Source organism: Benincasa hispida, chromosome 10 (assembly GCF_027475165.1).
Source record: "Benincasa hispida cultivar pf3 chromosome 10, pf3_genome.v1.1, whole genome shotgun sequence".
NCBI lineage: Eukaryota > Viridiplantae > Streptophyta > Magnoliopsida > Cucurbitales > Cucurbitaceae > Benincasa > Benincasa hispida.
In genome coordinates this window covers 58,430,027-58,443,540 of record NC_143487.1, presented here as the reverse complement: position 1 = coordinate 58,443,540, position 13,514 = coordinate 58,430,027, and positions in this window count along the sequence as shown.

Here is a 13,514-nt window from a genome sequence, read left to right as displayed (position 1 = left end):
TTAGGTATATCAGTTAATTGATATATCAAATTCAGTAATGAAGTATATCAAAATTACTTCAAAAGGCGTGCATAGTGTTTCCTTATATTGTATGCAGAATTGTTGGACATTTTTTTACATTTCCCATTTTTTAATTGGAATGGGCTAAGTTGAGCTTACTTTGCCATTTTGCAAAACAGAAAAGTGATGATACACGGGCCTAATTTTGCAAACATGCTTTGTTAATTGTGCAATTGTCCATATTTATAAATCATAAAACTAATTATAGTCATAGTATTAAATTTTCGTCGACATGTCAATATTTTCATATTTTCATGGATTCGAATCGACGTAAGGGATGAATCGAAATTTTTATTACATCATAGAAAATACACGAAACATAAAAATTAAGCAACAAAATGTAATGTAAATATAATATAAATAATAGATATGTTAACATTATTAAAAATCATAAAATGTTTATTTACTAGTTTAATTTTTTTTTTTAATTTTTTTGTTTTTATAATTTTTCCAGAAATATCCATCGAAAGTCGACATTTCATCAATATTTTCATCAAAATTTTCGTAAAAGTAGGACCTTGATATTTACGTCGGCATCGACATTTTAAATCTTAATTATAATTAATCATTGAATATTAGGTTGAATATAAAATATTTAAAATTTTGTATAATTATTATTTTTTTCATATTATATAATTTATAATATATTATATAATAGATGTTTTAATTAAATAAAATGTTAGGTTCTATGTCATAAAACTCGTAGTTTGTAATCATTAAACATATTCTATTTGCAATAAAGATGTTATTGAGCTTTATTCAATAAAGTTGCTATTGAATGTGTACATTGCATTTGTAAAGGCTAAGTCCAATAAACTAACAAACCATGGTTATAGCATGAATACTTAAACTTTATATGGACATATAAGAGAGGATCAAGTTTGAGTATATAGTCAAAACGGTCTATATAAGTATAAGAACAAGGTTGGGTACGTTATCTTGGGCACACTATGAATGCGACCCATTTTGTATTTGATACAAACAATGTGATCCCATAATCGTTCATATGGAGACATGCAAGTAGAGGCATCCTATGCAAAAGATGTTTGCATAAGACCGAACCACGAAATATAGTCACTTTTCTTTATAACGTCGTTTGCTGTTAAAACTAACTATTTCAACTCGATGACCTAAGGTAACTCGATCTCAATCCTGAGCTAACTATGAACTTCTGCTTATTCGAGATTATCCTTTAATCTGCATGGATAAGAATGACTCAACATCACCGTTCAATAAGCCTCCCATTTTAGGGGTAAGACTGGGTAGATAGCTGGGGACATAGTCTTATAAGGTGGAATTCACTCCTACTCATTTCAGGGATAATAGATAGGTTATTCCCTTAAATACTCATTCCTAGTCTTGTACAAGGGGTCTCGTATTCTTTATCAATAAGAGGGACTTGGTTTATTGGTAGGACCATAAATCAGTTGTTCATTAGTGGATCAGTGGAGACTTAAGGAGTAATATGTATTACAGAGGTAAAATGGTAATTTTGACCCAATTGTTAATACAAACAGCCTGTGAAAGATTGACTTACTAATCATGGTTAAATCAAGTGGATAGAAATATATCTATATTGAGGAGAGTGCAGCTACTGAACTTTAGTGGAATGACCCGGTAGTTAACAAATGTTGGTTAATTGGGTTAAAAGAGTTTAGCCAATTAATCTCGGGTCGTTGGAGCTCATGACCTGTAGGTCCATTAGGTCCTCCTACTAGCTCATAAACGAACTAAATCTTAGAATAGTGTGATGAGAAAACTTGAAGCGTTCATATTCGATTTAAGGAAATTATTAGTTATATGTGATATAATTATACGTTTAATTATCGAATTAAACGAAATTGGAGAGTTGAAGATACTTAAATATGATTTAAATATTAAAAACATGAATAGGGGTTCATGATAAGAAATGTCATTTAATTTATTTAATATTGATATTAAATTAATTTAATTAATTAAAATTATTTAATTTATTATTTAAAATTAATTATTAGAATTAATTTTTTAATTAATTAATTTTATACAATATTTATTATTGAATTAATATTTAATAAAATTACTTTTTCATTTTAAAATTTGATTTCAAATTAATAATTGAATTTAGAATGAAATTCAATTTTTGAAAAATGAAAAACGAAAAAGATGGAAGTGAGTGGGTTACTCCCATTTCTTCCATTTTATTACACCTAATCTCCACCCAAATTTAGAGAGGACTGGTGTCATCTCTTCTTCAATTCTATTTTGCATGTGTTGACATGATAAAGTGAAGTTTTTTATAGCAAAACTGGGATGTTATTTGGCTGAATTAAGAAGAAATAATTAATTCTCATTTTGGATTCCACCATCCAATCTAAGGCCTAAGAGAATAGTAGAAAATATCTTGTGGTGGTGGTCTACAAGCCATTGGGGAGGAGATTCAGTTGGATTTGGAGCTAATTTGGAGGATTCTTCAAAGGTAATTTTCTGAAATCCTAAGTTTGAGTGCTTAAGATCCTAATTGCTTCGGCATATTGATTGTCAACACCATCCACTAGAATCAGAGCATGATTTAAGCACTCAATTTACTTTAATTTTAGATTGGTGGGTGTTTTTCATAAGGTGTATGAAATGGGTGCTGATATGGATATATAACAATTTTGGCATTAGATTTCTCTTCAATTTTATTGAAAAAGTTGTTTTTGGCTCTTTGTTTATGGGCCTTAAGTTGTAATTTGGTTGTAATTGGAGAAATTTGGAAGCAAGCACAATAGTAGAAACTAGAAAATGGAGACACTGTCTCGCAGCGTCGTGACGTTGTTCTTCATCCAGCCCAGAACGCGCGTGCAGGTTGATTTTGGTTTGGGTGGCTTTCATTTGACCGGTTCGGCTCATTTAGGTCTAGTTCAATTGCCTATGGTCTAGTTCAACCCTATTTGGTGCATTAGGGGTCCGGTTCGAGCAGTTTAGAGCCGGTTCGGGATGATTTGAGCGGTCCAATGTCGGTCAAAGACTAAAGAAATGTTGTTGATCAGGATGGTCTTTCAACAAAAGTTGTTGATGAAACTAGTACATATGGTACGTCACATCATTCTTAGGAGTTGACAATGCCTCGATGTAATGGGAGGGTTGTTGAACAGCCTGACCGTTATATGGGTTTGACAGAAACTCAGTCATTATACTTGATGATGGCTTAGAGAATCCATTGACCTTTAAACAGGCAATGAAAAATGTGGATCGAGACTAGTGGATAAAAGCCATAAACCTCGAAATAGAGTTTATGTACTTAAATTCAGTCTAGGAACTTGTAGATCAACTAGATGGGGTAAAACCTATAGGTTTCAAATGGATCTACAAGAGAAAACGAGACCAAGCTGGTAAGGTACAGACCTACAAAGCTAGACTCGTGGCAAAAAGGTTTATCCAAAGAAAGAAGGTTGACTATGAAGAAACATTCTCTCCGGTTGCCATGATTAAGTATATTAGAATACTCTTATCCATTGCTGCCTTTTATGATCATTAGATATGGAAAATGGATGTGAAGACAACATTTTTGAATGGTTGTCTTGAAGAGAGTATCTACATGTCTCAACTAGAGGGGTTTATTGAGTAAGGTCAAGAGCAAAAGATTTGCAAGCTTAAAAGATCCATTTATGGGTTGAAATAAACATATCGATCCTGGAATATAAGATTTAACACTACGATCAGATCTTATGACTTTGAATAGAACATTGACGAACCTTGTGTATACAAGAAAATTGTCAACAAGACTATAGCTTGTTTGGTATTATATGTTGATGATATCATACTCTTTGGGAATGTGGTAGGATTTCTTACTGACGTTAAGGGATGGCTAGCATCACAATTTCAAATGAAAGATTTGGGAGATGCACAACATGTTCTTGGAATCCAAATAGTTCAGAATCACAAAAACAGAACGCTAGCATTATCTCAAGCATCTTATATTGACAAGATGTTGTCTAGATATAAGATGCAAAATACCAAGAGGTCAGTTACCTTTCAGGTATGGAATTTATTTATCTAAGGAACAATGTCCTAAGACAATTCAAGAGGTTGAGGCTACGAAACAAATTCTTTATGCATCAGCAGTTGGGAGTTTTTATGTATACCATGTTGTATACATGCCCAAATATATGCTATACAGTTGGAATAGTCAACAAATTTCAGTTCAATCCTAGATATGATCATTGGACTATTGTTAAAATTAACCTCAAGTATCTTCGAAGAACGAGAAACTATAGGCTTGTGTATGTTGCTAAGGATTTGATCCTTACAGAATACATTGATTCTTATTTTCAGATCGATGTGGATTCTAGAAAATATACTTCGGGATAAGTATTCACTCTAAATGGAGGAGTTATAGTATGGAGGAGTATAAAGCAAAGTTGTATTGCTGACTCCACTCTGGAAGTAAAGTATGTAGCTGCATGTGAAGTAGCGAAAGAAGTAGTATGGCTAAGGAAGTTCTTGACCGATTTGGAATTGGTTCTAAATATGCATCTGCTCTCTAATGTGGTAACAATAGAGCAGTTGCAAATACAAAAGAACCTAGAAGACATAAGTGCAGGAAGTATATTAAGCATAAGTACCATCTCATTAGGGAAATAGTACACCGATGAGACGTGATTGTCACGCAAGTAGCCTCACAGGACAATTTGGTTGATACGTTTACTAAGGCTCTCACAGCTAAAGTGTTTGAGGGTCACCTAGTAGGGACTAGGACTACGAGTTATGTAAATCTAGGGCAAGTGGGAGAATTCATGGGTATTTGATGCCCTTAGTTTATTGTATTTATGTTCTCTAAAAACTCAACATTGTATGGTACTCCACTGGAGTTTTAGTCCAAGTGGATTTTTATTGGGTTGTATATTCTAAAACTCACAGTTTGTAATCATTAAGAATATTTTATTTGCAATAAAGATGTTATTGAGGTTTATTCAATAAAGTTGTTATTGAAAGTGTAAATTACACTTGTAAAGACAAAATCCAATAAGCTAACGAACCTTTGGCTATAACATGAATACTTAAACTTTATGTGGAGACATAAAAATGATCAGGTTTTAGTATATAGCCAAAACAATCTATAAGTATAAAGATAGGATTGAGTACCTTATCTCGAGGACACTATGGATACAGTCCGCTTTATATTTGATACAAATAATGTGATCCCGAAATCGTTCATGTGGAGACATGCGAGTGGAGGCATCCTATGCAAAAGATGTTTTCTAAGACTAGACCACGAAATAGTCACTTTTCTTTATAACGCTGTTTATTGTTAAAACTGACTATTTCAACTTGATGCCCTAAGGTAACTCGATCTCAATCCTGAGCTAACTATGGACTCCTGTTTATTCGAGATTATCCTTTAATCTGCATGGGTAAAAGTGGCTCAACATCGTCACTCAATAAGTCTCCTATTTTAGGGGTACGATCGGGTAGATACCTGAGGACATTGTCCTGCAAGATGAAATTCACTTCTACCCGTTTCAGGGTCAGTAGATAGGTTGTTCCCTTAAGTACTGACTCCTAGCCTTGAACAAGGGGCCCGCCATCTCTATGACTAAAAGGGACTTGGTTTATTGGTAAGACCATAAATCAATTATTCATTAGTGGATCAGTAGAGACTTAAGGAGCAATATGTATTTACAGGGGTAAAACGGTAATTTTGACCCAACAGTTAATACGAACAACTTGTGAAGAATTGACTTACTGATCATGGTTAAATCAAGTAGACAAAAATATATCTACAGTGAGGAGAGTGCAACTACTGGGCTTTAGTGGAGTGACTTAGTAGTTAGCAAATGTTGATTAATTTGGTTAAAAGTGTTTAGTCAATTAATCTCGGATCATTGGAACTTATGATCTGTAGATCCATTAGGTCCCCCTACTAGCTCATAAACGGACTAAGCCTTAGAATAGTGTGATGAGAAAAATTGAAGTGTTCAAATTCGATTTAAGGAAATTATTAGTTATATGTGATATAATTATACATTTACTTATCAAATTAAACGAAATTGGAGAGTTGGAGAATATTTAAATATGACTTAAATATTAAAAACATGAATAGGGATTCATGTTAAGAAATGGTGTTTAATTTATTTAATATTTGATATTAAATTAATTAAATTAATTAAAATTGTTTAATTTATTATTTAAAATTAATTATTAGAATTAATTAATTTTATATAAATATTAACTATTGAATTAATATTTAATAAAATTACTTTTCATTTTGAAATTTGATTTCAAATTAATAATTTAATTTAGAATGAAATTCAATTTAAAAAAATAAAAAATGAAAAAAATGGAAGTGAGTGGGTTACTCCCATTTCTTCCATTTTATTACACCTAATCTCCACCCAAACTTAGAGAGGATTGATATCATGTCCTCTTCAATTCTATTTTGTATGTGTTGACATGATAAAATGAAGTTTTTTTATAGCAAAAATGGGATGCTATTTGGCTAAATTAAAAAGAAATAGTTCTTCATTTGTTTGGATACCAAAACATCATCTACCGTTGAAATTCCCTTGAAACAGTTCTCATTTTGAATTCCATCATCCAATCTAAGACCCAAGAGAATAATAGGAAAGATGTTATGGTGGTCTACAAGCCACTAGAGAGGAGATTCAATTGGATTTGGAGCTAATTTGGAGGATTCTTCAAAGCTAATTTTCTGAAACCCTAAGTTAGTTTTCTGACCTTGCATGGTTTACATCTAAAATTAATGTACTTAGAGTGCTTAAGATTCTAATTGCTTTTTCATGTTGATTGTCAACACCATCACAAAAGTAATTTAGATTTTTTTAAATGAAATACTATATTTGTCAATGTTTTTACTTTTTTTAAATATAACTATGCATTTTAAATTTCAAATTCAAAACCAGAATACAATGAAAATATAAAAAAAAATGTTATTTTTAGAATTTTCACTATTTGGATCACAGAATCCAAAAAAATAGTTTTAAAAAATTGAATCCAAATTATTTACGAAATGCATATTTGTTGAAATCGATGAATCTGAAATATAAAATGGAATCTTTATTACCTAACAGACCCTAAGATTTTTTTAATCTTCGGCTTGCATCACAAGGTGAATTTATCGGAACAACCCTTCAAAGCAAGCATGGTAGGCTTCGACACATGATACCCACTTTCGATATTTATACTCGCTCTCACTCTTGATGACCCGTTGATTACTCTAGCTTTCTCTGTTGTTCTCACTTCTAAGTCCTCATATTTTAAATTTGAACACACATATAAAGTTTCATTTCTTTCTTTCTTATTTTCTCATCTTTACACGGTCTCTATCCAACACCGAGGTTGATTGTTGTTCCAAAATTGTCGGATTCCTCATTTTTCTCAAACAAGTATCATTTTGGATACTCTTTCTTAATCTGTAAAATTCTATTCATTTTCCTTTTCGTTCCAGTTTCAATTTCATTCTTGTGAAATATGATTTAGGGTTTAGATTTTTATTTTGTTCTTGCACAATACTCATTTTTCAAAGCAAAACAAGAAGGGTTTAAGGAAAGAAGAGTAGAGAGAATCAAGTTGTGCATGAAGTAGCAAAAGGGAGAGTGAGGATGAATTAGAAAATGGCCAATCACGAATAATAAGAGCGAGACTCGGGTGCGAGCATCAAGAGACTTGATTTCAAATTTTTAATCCGACTAATTGCTTAAGTCCCCTAGTAATCATTTCATTTTTATTTTTTGTTTTTGAAAATTAAGCCTATAAATACTATCTTCACCTCCAAAATTATTTCTTTATTATTTACTTTTACCAATGGTTTAAAAACTCAAGTCAAATTTTGAAAACTAAAAAAAAGTAGCTTTCAAAAACTTGTTTTTGTTTTTGAAATTTGGCTAAGAATTCAACAATTGCACTTAAGAAAGATGAAAATCATTATAAGAAATGAGAAGAAAATATGCATAATTTTCAAAAACTAAAAACCAAAAATGAAATAATTACCAAATAGGGCCTAAGTTTTTTTTCCTCTCTACATTTAGTTTTGGTTTGTTTACCCATGATACTAGATGGCTCGAGTTCTAAAGACTTTTCCTGAAGATTGCTTACCAAGCTAAGAGCCTGTCATGGCATATTTTGGGACTACGAACAATATTGTGAAAAAAAACCTTGGGTTTGACCCATTTAAGAGAACTGTATTTAGACAGTTTGTAGATGTATATAATTTTCAACAACCCTCTAATCTATCATATTTTATTAGGAGAGTTCAAGATAAAGGTATAAACTTCAATCTGAATGATACAATCGTCACATTCTCTAAAGAAGGGTTATTATTGGTGATGTGATTGTGGCAGTCACATTACTAAAACTGGTTCGGAGCGTTGAAGTGACCAAATCACTACGAATAAAATATTTCGATAATGAATTGTTGATGGTAGACATGCACCCCCTTATCTTTGAGGAAAGATACAAGAACTTGGATTTTGACAATGATCTGGACACATTGAAAGATTATATTGGTCTATTACACTTAGTTGACGTTGATGGAGAAAGACAAGACGAAGGGTATTGTCAAAAATGGAATACTTCAATAGCCTTTATTTGGGACATATGTTATGGGAGAAGACATTGAAGGGCCTTCACAATCAATTGAAAGATAAGACTAATGTGTATAAGAAGAAGACCAAATCAAATAAGAACTATACTTGAAAGTACAATTTGCTTAGGTTTCCTCATGCACTATGGTCATAGTCATTCCTTTAGGGATAAAATCTCTAATTGTAGCAGAAAACACAGAATCTAAATTCATTATTAAAAATACCCATACACCGGGCAATCCCAAAAAAAATACAGAGATAAATAAATAACTTGCCTACTACAAAATTGTCATAGGTTAAGCATGCATAAATTAAATTTACAGAGAAAGGAAGAGGAAATCTTACCTTTGTATAACCATATTGTAAAACTCCTTTAGATAGAAATTAACACCACCAAGAAGCTACCTGTCTATCCTCGAAGAAACTTGAGATGTTTGGTTTTGTGGGAACTAATTGAATTGGAAAAAAGATGAAGAATTTTTTTAGAGAGTCAGTATTGTACAGAACTATTCTGTATTCTAAAAAAAAGTACATTGCAACCAATCCACCTGTTAAACGATTTGCAGGAGTTTTATCTGAGAGGAAAAGAGAGATGACGAAATGTGAGAGTCATCCCACGTTCCTGTTAACTCCTTACATGGGAGTTAACTGATAATTAATTAAAAAATAATTTAATTAATTAATTAATTTAATAATTAATTTAATTTAATTAATCATATTTAAATGGAACATCTCTCACATAACTCATAATTAATTCAATTAATTTAATTAAATCAATTTTAATTTAATTTGATTAATAGTTAATTAGTTCTCCAATTAATTAATTACCAAATTAAATATCAAATATTTAATTTAGCCCACACTTGAATCATATTCAGTTGTATTTCTCTTATGACCTATAGTTTTAATGTGAATCAAATACACATTAATTTTAACCTATAGTTTTAATATGAATCCAATTCACATAAATTTAATATTTGAACTCCTTCAAATACTTAATTCTCCCATAAATTAATTTTGAATCATATCCAAAAATTAACTTTATATGATAAAGTTTAAGGAAAATAAAAACTTTATATTGTAATGTATCATTATACATTATATTATTTCCCTAAGTAAATTTGAACATTTTAAACTTAATACAAGACGTAGTTACCTCAATTTCCTTTACGAGCTAGGAAGGGGACCTCATGGATCTACAGATCATAAGCTCCAACGACACGAGATTAATTTGCTAAACTCACTAACCAAATTAATCAATATTTGCTAATTGTGGGTACATTTCATTAAAGACCCACAACTGCACTGTTCTCCCTGCAAATATATTTCTTTGTCCATGGATATAAACCAATAATAGCAAGTTAGTTCTTCATGAGTGTTCGTAACACCAGTTAGGTCAAATTATTGTTTTACCCCTAGGTTACCTCTGTATCCTTAAGTACCAGTGTTCCTCTAATGAACAACAGGTTTATGACCCAACTATTAAACAGAAACCCCTCTCGAGTCAGTGAAAGGGTAGGGACCTTTTATTCAAGTCCCGGAGACACAACTTAAGGGACCACTCATCTACTTACCATAAAGTCGGAAAGAAGTGAAATCCATCTTGTATTATTATGTTCCCAACTCCTTACTCGGTTTTATCCCCAAAATGGTAGGCTTATTGAGTCAACAAACTGGCTATTCTCACCCATACAAATCAAAGAACAATCCCTCATGAGCAGGAGTTCATAATACACTCGGGATTAAAACTAAGTTTCCTAGTTATCTTATTGAAATAGAAACTTAACTAGACAATGGTGTTACATCTAGTGGTCACTATTTTGCAGTCTAGCTTATGCAACTCATTACATAGGATGCCTCACTCGCATGTCACCTACACAAACACGTTGGATCATTGTGTTTGTATCAAATACAAAGTGGGCCGTATCCATAGTGTCACCAGGATAAGGTACCTAGCCTTATCCCTATACTATAGACTTTTTAGGTTGTATCTTGAACATTGATTCCTATATGTCTCCCCATACTGTTCAAGACTAATTAGACAGTCTATGATGTTAGTTTATTAGATTTAGGGTTATTAAGATAGAATAGAATACAACAAAGTCAATAACATTTATTGAAATAACACCGATAACTGTTTATTAATGACGGTCAATTATTTACATTTACTATCATGAGTTTTAGGGCATAAAACCCAACAATCCGGTGTATTGCATGTTTTATAATCTTTGTTTAAGTTTTGTACATGTTGAACTAAACTGTTTTGTTCTTTATAGGTTGGGCATATGAGATAATATTGTCAGTTGCTAGTAGAGCTACAAGTCAGTTGAATATCCATGTGATGCCTCACATGCTCTTATTCACCGTTGAGAATGACCTACATACACTTAGATCCCGAAAAGGTATAGGAGAAACTCTTTTCACTTGTCCCACATTGAAAAATTAAGAAGTAGGTAGAGAGTATATATAGAAGACCATTTCTAGGGACTTTTCCCACATGTCATCGCTGCCGCCACCACCGAACATCCGGGCAAGCGGGTAGGCTTGGGTAACTGATGCGTTAATTTTGTTAAGTGGAAATATAGATGATGTGCGTTGATGGATTTGTGTTGTGCACTCAAGTTTGCGTTACTCGGGAAAAACCTTGCGATCAGGATGCAAAATGTCTACAAATATTCCCGCTTCCGCAGGCGTCGACCCTCTCTCTGTCTTGGAGCAAATGAAAGAAGACTATGGACAGAGACGTGAACTTGTAAAGTGATAAGTAATCGACTGCTTAACCCCTTCTCTGAAGAATGCACTTGGTATTTATAGAGTTTCCATGGTGAAAGGTGAAAGGTGGCTTCTCTCTCCCGGTTGTACAAATGGGACAACTTTTATTCCTGATTGACGCGCCGAATGATTGTTACCGATAAAGCTTAATGTACTTTGTGACTGTTATCGGCTGTCAACTTAATTCGGATCCGACTGTCATAAGCTTTTTGTGCCATCGCTCTTAATTATCCTTTCACCCAGATGCGCCCACCATGTTGCGCCGACCAAGTTGCGGTGATTCTTCTTGGGCAAATTTTTGCAAGCATGATCAACGCAAAGTCTTGCGGTGAAGTTGTGCTCGACCAATGTATTTCTGTGATCACACTCTCTGCATTGCGTTAACGCATATTCTGCACAAAAATGTAAAGATCCACTACTCTAATGCGTTAGATGCATGCAACCGCAATATTATAGAATTTATGCTTAATAGACGCAATTTAATATATTTCATCAATGCAATCCAACATTGTTTAAGAACTTAGTACTATGATAATGTGCATTTCTGCCTGTTATCAGTAACCACACTTGCACAAAAAGAAAAAGAAATAGTTATATTTCTTTTTGTTTTAAATTTTTTTACAAAATCTTAAATGTTTAATTGCTTTAAAATAAGAAACGTTTAGGGTTTTTAATGGTGCAATTATTTTCAAATCTTATTTTAATTTTTCTATTGAGACTTTTCTTCTTCCGTTGAGATTCTTCTTCTTCCTCTTTGTAGCTTTACAAAACCTTAGGTCTCATATCTGAAAAATTAAGTTTTAGCAATCACTGTTTTTCACTTTCCCGATTCTAAGGAAATCGATTTTTCTCACTTTTTTTCCAACCTTCCGTCCGAAAAGTGCACGTCTAGAGAGGGGTGTTGTGCTAACCTTGAGGAGCAACTGGTAACAGTGATTCACATCATGGTCATGCCGAATTTGCTTTTAAGGCAGTGGTTTCTACGTCACAACAAATAAGTTCTGAATCTATCGGCTACTAACATTCATTTCCCTCTAGGTTATTGCATAGAGACGTGTTTCATTCCCCAAGGTTAGAACATACATTAACATCACCAAAAATGGTGTCGGGGAATCTGTTGAACAAAGCGAGGCTTAAGATTGTGTTTGAGGCTGACAAGGTTATCATCATAAAAAATGGTGACTTTGTTGGTAAGTGATATATATATGGTGATCTGTTTGTTCTGAATGTTGTTTATGCTTATATTTTCATGAATGAAAATGTCTCTTATTTTGCTTATATGGTTGAATCATTTGATGTGTGGCATGGTAGATGAGGACACGTTAATATTGCATCAATCAAAAGGCTTAAAAATTTGCATCTTATTGTTGGGAATGTCCTAAAACTCACAATTCATGTTAAACATTCTTTTTATCAATAAAATATTATCGAGTAATTTATTCAATAAAGTTGTTGAATTTGCATTCTATTATGAAAATTCAATAAACATATCCATGGCTATAGTCTGAATACTTTAACTTTATATGGTGACATAAACAGGATCAAGTTGACAGTATATAGCCTAAATGGTCTAATAAGTATATGGATGAAATTGAGTATCTCATCCTAATAACACTATTGGATGTGACCCACTTTGTAGTTGTTACAAGAAGTTGTAAAGTGCTACAAACGATGTGATCCACAGATCGTTCATATAGAAACATGTGAGTGGGAGCATCCTATGCTATGAATTTGCATATAGATTGGACCACGAAAATAGTCACTTTTCTTTATAACGACCGTTTACTGTTAAAAATGACTATTTCATTTACAAAGTAACCTAGGTTAACTCGATCTTAGTCCTGAGCTAGCTATGAACTTCTGTTTGTTCGGGATTATCCTTTGATCTGCATGGGTGAGAGTAGTTCGATAGCACTGCTCAATAAGCCTTTCATTTTGGGGATAAGACCGGATGAATAGCTGGGGACATAGCTCTGCAAGATGGAACTCACTCCTACCCGATTTAAGGTTAGCAGATAGGTTGTTCTCTTAAATACTGATTCCAAGTCTTAAAAAATCAGGGCCCCATCTTCTCATGATAAAGAAAGGACTTGATTCATAGGTATTATGAATAAAAAA